Raw genomic sequence first — 14366 nt, 5'->3', positions numbered from 1 at the left:
CAATAATGTTCAGAGTTCAAAAGGGGTACGTCCCAATTCTGTGTGAAGTGACAGCGCTGTATGGCACATTAACTCCCTGCTTTCCTGAAAAAGAACATTTCCATTTTGCAAAAACAAAATTGCTCTCCTTCTTTCTCATAGCTGGCAGTGAGAACAGAAAGGAATGATTCAATCTTCAAGCCCTTTGACATTCATAAATCACTCAAGCATTTGACGTCACCAAATCCACTGAATTGAATTACAGGCCTGTAATCCACTTTTAGGTATCTATTATTCCTAGCGTAATTTTGTACCAAACACAGCAAGCATGTCATTGAAAACTGCTGCAACCCTTAACAATCGCAGTTCTTTAAGAACAAAAATCTAACGAAAAGAATCTTTATATAAACTCTGTCTCACTCCTTCCTTCAATTAAAAACCAACTGATTTCCAAGGTGCACAATATAAGGTTAAAAAAAATTGAGAGAAGGAGAGATGACAAGGAAATTGAGAAGCTTTGGTTTGATAATAGGTTTTAAATACTACAGGTTGCAGTAGAAAAGGAAAGCCAAGGGTGGGGAACGGACCTGTAAGTGAAAGGCTGTAAAATCAGAGAGTTGCTAACTTCAATGTACAACAACGTCCATTTGTATAGCTCCTTTAACCTATTAAAAAGCGCCGGATACTTCACAGTAACATAATCAGACAACGACTGATACAGTTCAAACCATATAAAGAGACATTAGGATTGATGTACAAATGACTAAATAGGCCATTCAGCCCATCAAGCCTGCCCAAGAGTCTAGATCATGGCTGATCATCTCATAGAATTGTACAGCATGGAAACAAACTCTTCAGTCCAGCTCGTCCATGCTGACCAGATATCCTAAATTAATCTAGTCACATTTGCCAGCACTTGGCCCATATCCCTCTAAACCCTTCCTATTCATATACCCATCTAGATGCCTTTTAAATGTTATAACTGTACCAGCCTCCACCACTTCCTCTGGCAGCTCATTCCATACACGTACCACCTTCTGTGTGAAAAATTTGCCCCTTAGATCTCCACGATGAAATTTTCCCACACCATCTTCATGTGCCACTCCCATCGGAAGGATGTTGTGAAACCTGAAAAGATTCAGAAATGATTTACAAGGATGTTGCCAGGGTTGGAGGATAGGGAGAGGTTGAACAGGCTGGAGCTGTTTTCCCTGGAGCGTCGGAGGCTGAGGGGTGACCTTATAGAGGTTTATAAAATCATGAGGGGCATGGATAGGGTAAATAGGCAAAGTCTTTTCCCTGGTTTGGGGGAGTCCAGAACTAGAGGGCATAGGTTTAGGGTGAGAGGGGAAAGATTTAAAAGGAACCTAAGGGGCAATTTTTTCACGCAGAGGGTGGTGCGTGTATGGAATGAGCTGTCAGAGGAAGTGGTGGATCTATGACTCAAAGTTGTTTCATGTCATTAGTCTCCAGACACCCATCAATGTCAGTCTTCGACTCTGTTAGACTGGCCCTTCAGGATAGAGAGTTTCAAAGATTTTCTGCTCACTGAAGTAAGAAATTCCTCCCTATCTCACTCTTAAATAGCCTGTTCCGTAGCCTGAGATTAACCAGCAGAACCATGCTATCCACATCTGCTCTTTCATGACCTGAATTTTATACCTTTCAATTACATCGCTTCTCTTTCTTCAAAACTGCAGTAAAAACAAACAGTTTCCTCAGCCTCTGCTTACAAAACAACCCTGCCAGCCGAGGGATTAATCTAGGGAGGTTCTAATGCATTTCTTCTATCACAAGTATGTTCTTCCTTAGATCCTTCCTGGGCGGCACGGTGGCTCAGTGTTGCCTCACAGTGTCAGGGTTCCGGGTTTGATTCCTGCCGCAGGTGACTGTCTGTGTGGAGTTTGCCCATTCTCCCCGTGTTTGCGTGGGTTTCCTCCGGGTGCTCCGGTTTCCTACCACAGTCCAAAGATGTGCAGGTCAGGTGGATTGGCCAAACTAAATTGCCAATAGTGTCCAGGTATGTGCAGGCTAGGTGGGTTAGCCACAAGAAGTGCAATGGAGTTCAATGTAGCTAAGTGTGAGGTGATTCACTTTGGTAAGAGTAACAAAAAGATGGGGTACTGGGCTAATGGTCGGATACTTGGTAGTGTGGATGAGCAGAGGGATCTTGGTGTCCATGTACAAAGATCTTTGAAAGTTGCCACCCAGGTAAATAGTGCGGTGAAGAAGGCATATGGCGTACTGGCTTTTATTGGTAGAGGAATTGAGTTCCGGAGTCCTGAGATCATGTTGCAGTTGTATAAGACTCTGGTGCGGCCGTACCTGGAGTATTGTGTGCAGTTTTGGTCGCCATACTATAGGAAGGATGTGGAGGCACTGGAACGGGTGCAGAGGAGGTTTACCAGGATGTTGCCTGGTATGGTAGGAAGATTGTATGAAGAAAGGCTGAGGCACTTGGGGTTGTTTTCATTGGAGAAAAGAAGGTTTAGGGGTGACTTGATAGAGGTGTACAAGATGATTAGGGGTTTAGATAGGGTTGACCGTGAGAACTTTTTTCCACATATGGAGTCAGCTATTACGAGGGGGCATAGCTTTAAATTAAGGGGTGGTAGGTATAGGACAGATGTTAGGGGTAGGTTCTTTACTCAGCGAGTCGTGAGTTCATGGAATGCCCTGCCAGTAGCAGTGGTGGACTCTCCCTCTTTATGGGCATTTAAGCGGACATTGGATAGGCATATGGAGGACAGTGGGCTAGTGTAGGTTAGGTGGGCTTGGATCGGCGCAACATCGAGGGCCAAAGGGCATGTACTGCGCTGTATTCTTCTATGTTCTATGTTATAGCGATAGCATATTGGAACAGGTCTGAACGGGATGTCATTCATTGGGTCAGTGTGGATGCAATGGGCTGAAGGGGATTCTAAGTGAGATCCCATCAAGGCTCTATGAAATTGCTGCATGACATATTTACTTCTGTTTTCAAATTTCTCTTAAAATTGTGGCCTTTCTAATTGCTTGCTGTTACCTGCACACTGTTTTTAGAGCATGTGCTGTATCATACATTCTTAAGGCTTTCCTCTTCAATTGGTATTCTTGCAAACTGCCCTGATGACTAACTTTGACTAAGTGTGTCATTTTTCAACAATACATATTAGATTCTCATACTTTCCCCTCTATGGACATTAAGCTAATAGGTCTACAGTTCTCCACTGTCCCTTTGTGTCCATTCTTAAATAGTCGGTTACATTCATTATCTTCCAGTCAGCAACATCTTTTCCAGAATCTATAGAATTAGGAAATATAGCCACCAATGCATCTAGTAACTCTTCAGCCATCTCCTTGACCACTAAGGGATGATTCTCACCTGTTCCAAGAAATGTATCAAACCTCAATGTAGCTAATGTTTCAAGTACTACCATTTTACTCATAGAGTCATAGAGATGTACAGCATGGAAACAGACCCTTCGGTCCAACCCGTCCATGCCGACCAGATATCCCAACCCAATCTAGTCCCACCGCCAGCACCCAGTCCATATCCCTCCAAAGCCCTTGGTCACATAGTATTTCAGGAAGGTTTTCCGTATTGTACTCTGTGAAGACAGATTCAAATCAACTGTTTAGTTTCCCCACCATCTTGCGTGCTCTCCAATATAAATTCACCTGTAATGGCCCCCATTTATTCCTCATTAACCTTCTCCCCTTCAGATATCGAAAGTCACTTTTACAACCTTATTTGTTTTTAAGAAAAGCCTTATGAAGAAACGAGAGGTGGAGGTAAAGTTTGGTCAGGGAATTGCAGGGCTTAAGACCTAGGCAGAATGGGGCAGGGGCATCAATGGGACAAAGGAAGTGAGGCATACTCAAGAATTGGAGGAACACAGCGATAGCGAAGGCTGAGGACATAGAAGGTTCACCAACAGCAGATTAAAACTGCAAAGTCGCCATTGTCTTACCACACCATAGGGCTGTTCTCTCATTACAGAGAGACAACTGTTAGTGATTTAACCTGAGGGTACAATACCCCAGGTAAAAACAATGACTGCAGATGCTGGAAACCAGATTCTGGATTAGTGGTGCTGGAAGAGCACAGCAGTTCAAGCTCCTTGGATGCTGCCTGAACTGCTGTGCTCTTCCAGGTACAAAACCCCAGGCAAGGGGAGAGATTAAGAAGGATGGTTGAACCCACATTGTTAGGATCACTCTGATTGCAGATCAGCCATTGGAATTACCCGACCCTCTAGACAAGAATAAGCCCCAGGGGGGTAAATTCATCACTTACAGCGGTTTGAGCATTGGACCACTGTCAAAGGGTTGCGGGTCATTCTCTCTGAAAATGGCTGAAAGATAGGGGTATTCTCCTGCAGGTTTATTTTGATGTAGGATGATTTTCATTTGTGCCCTACTTATAAAATAAATGGCACTCGACATATGCGTTGTAACAAGAGGTCTGTGCGAGTGAGAATGGTGGTACAGTGACACGATGTCAAGTTTCAGCAGCACGTTGATACAATGTATCAAGGAATCACAGATTGCAACACCTTGTGTTTCTTAATGTGATTTGAATGTAGGAGTTGGAACGTGGCCAAATGTGACTTACCTCTCACTCAGTTTGTGAACTTTTCTGGCTGTACATTGATAGATGGATTCCTGAGCTGGGAGGACGAGGAAAGGTTGAGTTCAATGGGCCTCTGTTCTTTGGGATTTAGAACAATGAGAGGCAGTATCGTTGAAAGGTACAACAATTTAGACGCAGACTGGATGCTGGACAATGCAGAACTGAGGAATGATTGCCTCTGGGCAGGGCATTGGTCATGAAGAACCAAGAGATATTAGTGTAGAGGTAACGATACAGGGCTGACAATCCCGAATTCTGTGCTATGGGTTCAAATCCCACTATGACAGATGGTGAAATTTGAATTCAATATGAATCTAGCTGTCAATTACTCTTTAAGTACCCCAGCCGATCACAATCATTTTTTTTAGGAAGGAAAATCTCGCATCCTTTCCTGGTCTTACTCTTCACCCAGAGGGCTGTTAATCTCTGGAATTCCCTGCCCAGTGAAGCAGTTGAGGCTACATTCTTGAATGCATTTAAAACAAAGAGAGGCAGATTTTTGAACAGTAAAGGAATTAAGGGTTATGGTGAGAGGGCGGGTAAGTGGAGCTGAGTCCACGAAAAGATCAGCCATGATCTTATTGAATGGCAGAGCAGGCTCGAGGTGCCAGATGACCTACTCCTGCTCTTGGTTCTTATGCTGTTGAGAAACTCCATAGTGGCTGGCTGTGGGCAATTAGGCAATAAATATTGACCCAGCCAATGATACCAATTTTTCAATGTTCAATCAGGATGAACTATAATTCTTTACCCTGTAGAGCTGTGAGCACATTCAGGACTGAGATCAATAGATTTTTGAACACTGAGAATCAAAGCATTAGAAAGAGAAAAAAATGTTGAGATATATATATCTTGTGCAATAAAAGAGCAAGTCAGAGACACCATGTGATCAACTCTTGCTCCAACATTTTGAACTCTTAATATGATCAGACTGCAGCAGGATCAAAGAAGATTTTGCAACACTACTCAAAGCACCAACCTTGCGAGGTGACGGCAACAGGACTGCAAAAATCTCTCACACATGTGCAACCAAATTTCAGCCGCACCCACTCTCCAGGCTTTCGGCAAAATACTGTTGTCAAGTCCCCCAAAGCGGGAAAGGGATTTCAGAGTCTAATGTTCCACACTAGGGCTGGCCCCTGGCCCACAACTGTACAGAAACCCTCATCAATATTCTCGACTATGTCAGTCAGGGTCTAGCTGACACCTGTTGGAGAAGATCACTCCCAAATTCTGCACAAAGCTAGCACTTCTCGTACTTAACTAGTTTACATTAAGTCACTCAAAAAAAAGTAGAATGGTTACACTTCAGGGGGAAGCTATTCAGTCCATCAAATCTGCACTTTCAAAACTGTTCAACCAATCCCGCTCTCCCTTCAGAACAGTTCTGAAGAAGGGACACTGGACCCAAAACTTTAACTCTGCTTTCTCTCCAATGATGTCGCTGGACCTGCTGAATTTCTCCAGCAACTTCTGTTTTTGTTTCTGATTTCCAGCATCTGCAATTAGAGTCATAGAGATGTACAGCACAGAAACAAACCCTTAGGTCCAGCTCATCTATGCTGACCAGATATCCTAAATCAATCTAGTCCCGTTTGCCAACACTTGGCTCATCACATACCCATCCAGATGCCTTTTAAATGTTGTAATTGTGCCAGCCTCCATCATTTCCTCTGGCAGCTCATTCCGTACACACACTACCCTCTGTGTGAAAAAGTTACCCCTTACATCCCTTTTAAATCTTTCCCCTCTCACCCTAAACCTATGCCCTCTAGTTTTGGGCTCCCCTATCCTGGAGAAAAGAGCTTGGCTATTCACTGTATCCAAGCTCCTCATGATTGCATAAACCTCCATAAGATCACCCCTCAGCCTCTGACTCTCGGGGAAATATTCTTTAGATTTTTTTTACTATCTAGGAATGCAGAATCCAAGACTAACATTCTGTTAAAATCCCATCATGCTGAAATCTGAATTCAATAAAAAGCTTTTTTAATGGTGACTGTGTAGCTACTGTTGAGTGACTGGAGGAGGGGGTGTTCAAGTCTACCTGACAAAGAGGCACTAGACTTAACTCTGTTTTTCTCTTCACAGATGCTGTTTCTCTAGCACTTTCTTATTTTATTTTCCAATTAACACCTTACTGTAAACCTCATTTAACATCTCAATTTTCCTTTCACTATATTTCGCAATCCCTTTGTCTTTTGCACTGGACCTCCACACCATCTGACCTCCCGTCTCTGCTCCAGCTCTGTCAAAAGTATCAAAATAAACTTTCCAATCCCTTTCCATTCTGAAGAGTTGTACTGGACTTAAAACTGGAGAAAACATTTGTTAGGACACAGTTGGGTGCAGTTCTGGAATCCACATTTTAGGAGGGATTTGATTGCAATGGAAAAGGTACAGAGGGAGATTTACCAGGAAATTGCCTGGCCTGGAGAGTTTCAGTAACTTCGGGAAATTGGATAGATTAATGGTCATTTTCCTTCGAGCATGAGGAGGGACACGGTTAAGATGTATAAAATTATGAGGAAAATAGATAGGATAGACAGTGAGAATCATTTCCCCTTGATAGAAGGATCAGTGATTGGGGAATAGATTTCAAGCAAGGGCTTAAAGGAAATTTGAGGAAAGCCTTTTACACCCACAGGGTGGAGGGAACCTGGAACCCGCTGCCACATTGGGGTGGCATGGTGGCTCAGTGGTTAGCACTGCTGCCTCACAGCACCAGGGTCCCAGGTTCGATTCCAGCCTCGGACGACTGTGTGGAATTTGCACATTCTCCCCGTGTCTGTGTGGGATTTCTCTAGGTGCTCAGGTTTCCTCCCACAGTCCAAAGATGTGCAGATCAGGTGAATTGGCCGTGCTAATTTGCCCGTAGTGTTAGGGCCATTAGTCAGAGGGAAATGGTTCTGGGTGGGTTACTCTTTGGAGGGTCGGTGTAGACTGGTTGGGCCAAAGTGCCTGTTTCCACATTGTAGGGAATCTAATCTAATCCAAGAAGAATTTATTTGTGCACTTGTGATGCCAAGGCACACAAGGCGAGGTCCAAGGGCTGGGAAATGGGATTGGAATAGTTAAGTGCAGATGTGATAGTCTGGAGACCCCTTTTTCTGTGCTGTAAATCTCTATTACTCTCTAAGAAACATTAGCTCTGTTTCTCTCTCCACGGATGCTGCCAGTGCTACTGGTTTCTCCTGCAATCTCCGTGCTTGTTCCATGGTTGACCTTCCTGACTAAGGCATCAACAAACAGACCTTCAGCCTGTCACCGGCACAATTCCCGATCTTCCAGGCAGGAAACCAGAGTGTCTGCTTTCCACAACAGAGAAACATACCTGCTGGGTAGGAAGGGTCTTCATCTGCCCCTATCTGGGGACAGCAGGGGGCTGGGTGCATTTGCCATTGGCCTTCACCCCTCCAACAACTGGAGAACCAATGTCCCCCATATTATCCCTATTCTATTATTCTTGTACCCCTGTAATTTCACTGAAAATGTGCCCTGTGTTTATCTTTCCCTCTTGTTGTTGGTTAGTCCCAGAACCAGAGCATGGTGGAGCCATACAGAAGAGGTCTTTCAGCCCATCAAGTGCTTATTGACTTATTTACGAGACACTAATCCCAAGTGCACGGAGCCTACTTAACAGGTAATAGATGCCTTTGAACCTATCGTTCCCAAGGGTCTCTATCTTAGACTACTTAATAGAGACTCTGATGAGTCAACAACCCAATGCATTATCATTGGCCTACACCAGATGCTACAAAGCAAACTGAGCTTTAGTTCTGTTTTGATCTAACAATTCTACTGCTTCTAAAATTATTTGTCTGAATGGCATGTTTGTCTGCTGTTACACTCTGTCATTCCAAAACAACAAATGCTTTGCATGAACAAAATACTCCCCAGAGATGCTGCCTGTCAGTGTCAGCCCTCCTCCCCGCTCAGTACCAGTCCCCTCCCCCAACATTGATTCTCATCGAACTCCTCTGTGTATGCTAGGCATTTGATGAGCAATAGTTTTTTTTTGATCACATAGTTTATATTCCCAGCTCATTCCAAACTCAAATGGCTATTAAAATTCCCCACTCCACTGCTAAGCTTTAAGAGAGGGGAGATATGAGGGATAGGGGTGGGCTGAAGTGATCAGGACACGAGCATAAAACAAACCGTACAGAAAGAATATGCCACTAGTAATGTCACAAAGGAGCAAACTGTGTAGTAAATATTGAGTGCAGATGATGTCTCTCTGTCCAGGTTTCCGTGTCAGTCCAGGTGCCACTGTAGTCAGAGGCAGCGACAATAAATACTGAAGCCAAGTTGAACAGCGGTGGTTGCAGAGACTGGAGACAGTTGGAGGGGAAAGAGCACAATGAAATGAATGAGTCAGAGCTTCCCAACAATCACACACACAGACAGACAGACACACACACTCCAATACGCACACGCATTCTCTCTCTCACACACACCCATGTGCGTGCACGCACACGCACACTCACATACACACACTCACAGACATAGACACACTTACACAGGTACACACAGACGCACACACACTCACTCACACTCGCACACAATCACAGTCATACACACTAACTGAATCACATGCACATCTATACTGACACACTCAGATGCATGTGTGTGCACACGCACACATACACACACATCTCTCTCAGTGCCAGCTCTCAGAGTGAACAGGACCTAGAATCCCTACAGTGTAGAAACTGGCCCTTCGGCCTAATATGTCCACAACGACCCTCCGAAATGCAATCACCCAGACCCATTCCCCCTACCCTATAGTTACCTCTGACTAATGCACCCAACCTGCATTTAGCATGGGTGATTTAGCATGGCCAATCCAACTAACCTGCACATCTTTGGACTATGGGAGGAAACCAGAGCACCCGGAGGAAATGCACGCAAACACAGGGAGAATGTGCAAACTCCACACAGACAGTTGCCCGAGGCTGGAATCGAACCTGGGACCCTGGTGCTATGAGGCAGCAGCGCTAAGCACTGAGCCACTGACATTTCTGTTTTTTTTTCCAGCTCCAATTATTTTAATAAATCCCTGAATACAGTGACACATTTGAAAATCCCACTGGGTCCCCAATCAAACGGATCCCTTTGCCTCCAGACTGATGGATAATGTGTTTGTTTTCCTTCCTCACAGTTAACGTACTGACCATCTACATCCTGCTATATAAAGATTGTGGATTGTCTCCATGTGTCAGACGTTACCTGGGGGCCATGGCAGCGGCGGATCTCCTGGTCATTATCCTCGACCTGACACTGAGACACATTCCCAGTGTTTATCGGGAACAGTTTTATTTCCTGATGGACTCCGTCCCAGTGTGTAATATCCACACCGGACATTCCTGTTTATATCTGTCAGCCAGGGCTCCCTGATTGGGCCAGGTTAGCAGGTCCAATCAGGGAACTCAGATGCTGTACGGTCCACTTGCTGAACCCATTACAATCACTACAGTAACTCTGTGTTCGAGACAAACCGGGAAATCTGGCTTCAGTGTCATTACTGGTTTTGGCACCAGGTAACGATTTGCTCAAACCTGAAAGATTCCAAAACTTAAGGCAGGCATGCTCTGGAAGGTGACAATTCACTTTCGCCTGCCACAATAACATCCAACACTCCCTGACTGCACATGAAGAGGAGGAGGAGGCACTGTTCAATTCTGTGTCAGTTGTGAGTCAGCAGTAACACTCTTGCTTTTCTTTAATTTAGAAGGTCATGGGTTCAAAACCCTCTCAATACTAAAAAGCAATGAATCGCGATTAGAGATACTGTGCTTTGGACATGACAGTAAAACCATCTGGCATCTCAAAAGACCTCACAGCGGTATATGAAGAAGAGCAGAGGAGTTTTCCCCATTGCCCTTGTAAACTAATATCGCTTTCAAAAAATAAGTTATCAAGTCAATATCTCATTGCCAGGAGTGGGACTTTACAAGCTCACTGCTGTTTCACACATTCTAACAGTCACTTACACTAATATATATTGTTTACTAGATGTCTTTTCCCTATGATGTTAAAAATCACATAACACCAGGTTATAGTCCAACAGGTTTAATTGGAAGCACACTAGCTTTCGGAGCGACGCTCCTTCATCAGGTGATAGTGATATCACCTGGTGAAGGAGTATCGCTCCGAAAGCTAGTGTGCTTCTAATTAAACCTGTTGGACTATAACCTGGTGTTATGTGATTTTTAACTTTGTATACCCCAGTCCAACACCGGCATCTCCAAATCATTTTCCCTATGATGGGGGACTTCAAGACTAGGGGGTACATTTTTAAGGTGAGAGGAGAGAGATTTGAAAAAAAGACATGAGGGGCAAATATTTTACACAGAGGGTGGTTCACATGTGGAATGAACTTCCTGAGGAAGTAGTGGATGTGGGTACAATTACAATGTTTAAATGACATTTGGATAAATACATGAACAGGAAAGGTTTGGAGGGATATGGGCCAGGAGCAGACAGGTGGGACTAGTTTAGTTTGGGATTATGTTCGGCATGAACTGGTTGAACCAAATGGTTTGTTTCCTTGCTGTATGACTGTATAGTATAGATTAAGTACACTCTGTATAATATAATACACTAAGTATTATGTAACATTAAGTAAAATACGTACACCATGTACATGATAATATATCAAGTGTTAAAAAAAAATCACTACATAAAATGCCACAGACTAAATACCAAAGTGGCTGCAAAATATATTGAGACATTCTGAGGTTGTGAAGGATACACAATAGAAATCAAGTTCTTTGTCTCCTCTTGTAGTCACATTTCCAAAGCATTACAGCAATGTCACATTACTACTCACAATATTCATCCACAATATTATTATGAAAATCTATCCCAGGAGATTCTTCCTAATAAACCTAATGGCTGAATCTAACAAACTCTTGGATGACTCCACCTGGACCTAATGAATCTACACTCTTCTCTACAATTTTAATTTCTTTACTACAATGATCCACTCTGAACAGCACGTGGTAAAGTCAATGATGCGGTCAATATCTCATTACTCTTGTACTTCATGTCTTTATTTATTCAGCTAAGTGCCTTTTTGATGTCTTTATCTTCCTATATGTGTACTTTCTTAGATTCGCGTGTTTGAGTTCCTGGGAATTGTAGTAAATTCATATGATCCAGCGACCCTCCATTTGGCTCCCTCACAACATAAATATCACACATTCATCTCCATTAAATTGAGAAATTCTTAGAATATATTCATCCTTTCTTCAAGTCTTTCGTGATTTTGGAGATTATAGAGGAGTTTGTGTCCCCTATGTGTGTAATAATTTGTGTATATAACCTATGTGTACATTTAAGCCACTCCACCGTTCAAAATGATCATGGCTGATTATCCAATTCAGTCCCCAGCTCCCACTCTCTCCTTATAACCATTCATAAACAATCTGCTGGGCCTCAGAATGTATTACCACTACCCCACCATCTTCCCGTGATAGTGACAGCATTCAGCATGGGACTCAAACCCAAAACTCAGAGGTTGAGTCTCCAACTCTATCAACTGGGCTAGCCAGGCAATCCTCAGTGGCGTTTCCTACCTTTTTCAAATAACCCATGATTCCCTACTAATCAAAAATCTGTCTATCCCAGTATTGAATACTCTTAATGACCCAGCCTCTACAGCCCTCTGCGGTAAAGAATTCCACTGACTCGATACCCTCGAGAGAAGAAGCTGTCTTAAATGGACAAACTCAAACGTTGAGATAATGGCCTCTGAGACTACGTCAGCTCACCTCCCACAAGGGGAAACACCTCCTCCGTATCTGCCCCATCAAGCCCTCTTAGATTCTGCTAAATTTCAACATCGCACATCCGACCTTTCCTAACAAACAGCCTGTGAGACACCTTAGCGAATGCCTTTCATGAGAACAACATTGCATATTGAGAAATATAACAGAAGTGTTTCAGAAAAGACAGTTAGATTCATTCAAGAGTTCATTACAGTGGAAAGTGTGGAAGAGTGGAATAAAGTGTGATGTTAAGGACATGGGAAACGGATGAGTAAATATGGTTGGGGTTATTTGCTCTGACCGAGGGTAAATTGGTTGCGCCCAATAATCTGCTTCTGCGTTATAATTTCTATATAGTTTATGCTTTCCCAAAATCCATGTGCATGCTAACATCAACCACCCAACCAAACACCTCTCCAAAATTAAATGTATCAAAAACATTTAATTCTTATTTATTCACAGGATTATTGGCTGGACCAGCATTTGGTGCTTACCCATCGTACCCTTTGGACGTGGTTGGGTTTTGATTAGAAAGTTAATAGCTGCTACGCCATTTGAGAATTAATCACCTTGCTTGGGGTCTGGAATTACTGCTAGGCCAGATCAGAGAAGGGTCACAGATTTTCTTCCCTCAAGATCATTAATGAACCAGATGGGGTTTTTAAACCCATTCGAGTCCATATTGTTTGTTCAAATTGTTGTATTGATTTGGTTAACTGAATTTAAATTCCTCTACTGCTACGGTGGGATTTGAGTACACATTTTTCAGATCATTAAACTGGTCCTCATATTATCAGCTTGCTTACAAGGCCTTGGCATTATGTTCCTGATTTACTCCCACTTTCACTAAGCTTAGCCTTGGTTCAATTAGTGTACAATATTTGGACCCAATACATGATCAAGATTTAAAGGAAAGCTAATTGTCTGAAGTCCACTGTGCGACAGTGTGTGCCATTACTCTCAGAAACAGGCCATCGTTTTGAATTCTATGCTATTCTGTCGTGACAGGTTCTCTCCCCCTCTCTCTCTCTCTCTCTGTTGCTCTCACACATCCATTCTCTCTGCTGGAGAAGCTGTGCTAAGGGAGGCACTTTAAATCTCAGGAGGAATGCAGCTGAGGATGAGGCTCGTACTGCTCCTAGCACTGCAGCTAAATGTTTCGCTAATGGCTCCGATATTTTTATCACCATTACTTCACCTGAACATTTGACCATTCTCCACATAAGGAAGGCTTTCTCAGACTGGATTTAAAGCAGCACTTCACCAGCAGAACTGTTTGCTCCTTGGCCTATCTTGATATATTGCTCTGCTCAGCTGAACTTTCTAATCCCCCTGTGTTTCTCCAGGCATTCAATTCCACCATGTGCATAAGCAACCAGAGCAAACGTGGAAGGGTGGGGTTGGTAAAGGTTGCTGATGACACGAAGGTTGGTGGAGTTGTGGATAGTGTGGCAAATGGAATTCAACCTGGAAAAGTGTGAAGTCATTCACTTTGTAAGGTCGAATTTGAATGCAGGTTACAGAGTTAAAGGCAGAATTCTTGGCAGTCTGGAGGACCTTGTCCATTGATCCCTCAAAGTGGCCACCCAAGTTGATTGGGTTGTTAAGAAGGCGTATGGTGTATTGGCTTTCATTAGCAGGGGATTGAGTTTAAGAGCTGTGAGGTGATGCTGCAGCTCTATAGAGCCCTGGTTAGACCACACTTGGAATATTGTGTTCAGTTCTGGTTGCCTCATTATTGGAAGGATATGGAAGCTTTAGGGAGGGCGCAGAGGAGATTTACCAGGATGCTGCCTGGACTGGAGGGCATGTCTTATGAAGAAAGGTTGAGGGAGCCAGGGCTTTTCGCATTGGAGCGAGGAAGGGTGAGAGGTGACTTGATAGAGGTGTACAAAACAATGAGAGGCACAGATGGACTGGATGGCCAGAGACTTTTTTCCCAAACCGGAAATGTCAATCACGAGAGGGCATTGTTTTAAGACAATTGGAGGAAGGTT

General features: G+C 43.5%; 1 protein-coding gene across 10 annotated transcripts in view; it reads right to left on the bottom strand.

Annotated features, from left to right (window-relative positions):
* Nucleotides 1-14366, bottom strand: part of scn5lab (sodium channel, voltage gated, type V-like, alpha b) — a 469981-nt gene that overhangs the window by 411453 nt on the left and 44162 nt on the right. Inside the window, exon 2 of one of the 10 annotated variants that reach the window (XM_087987592.1) lies at nt 1011-1107. The exons of 8 other annotated variants lie outside the window; for them this stretch is intronic. The gene's annotated coding sequence lies outside the window, so the exon portion shown is untranslated. Of the gene's footprint in view, nt 1-1010; nt 1108-14366 lie in introns of those variants that run through there. One more of the 10 variants, XM_087987587.1, reaches the window with a different exon arrangement.

Source organism: Chiloscyllium plagiosum, unplaced genomic scaffold, assembly GCF_037043375.1.
Source record: "Chiloscyllium plagiosum isolate Xiang-an unplaced genomic scaffold, Cpla_swu_hap1 HiC_scaffold_5, whole genome shotgun sequence".
Lineage (NCBI taxonomy): Eukaryota > Metazoa > Chordata > Chondrichthyes > Orectolobiformes > Hemiscylliidae > Chiloscyllium > Chiloscyllium plagiosum.
This window is presented reverse-complemented; position numbering and strand designations above follow the sequence as displayed.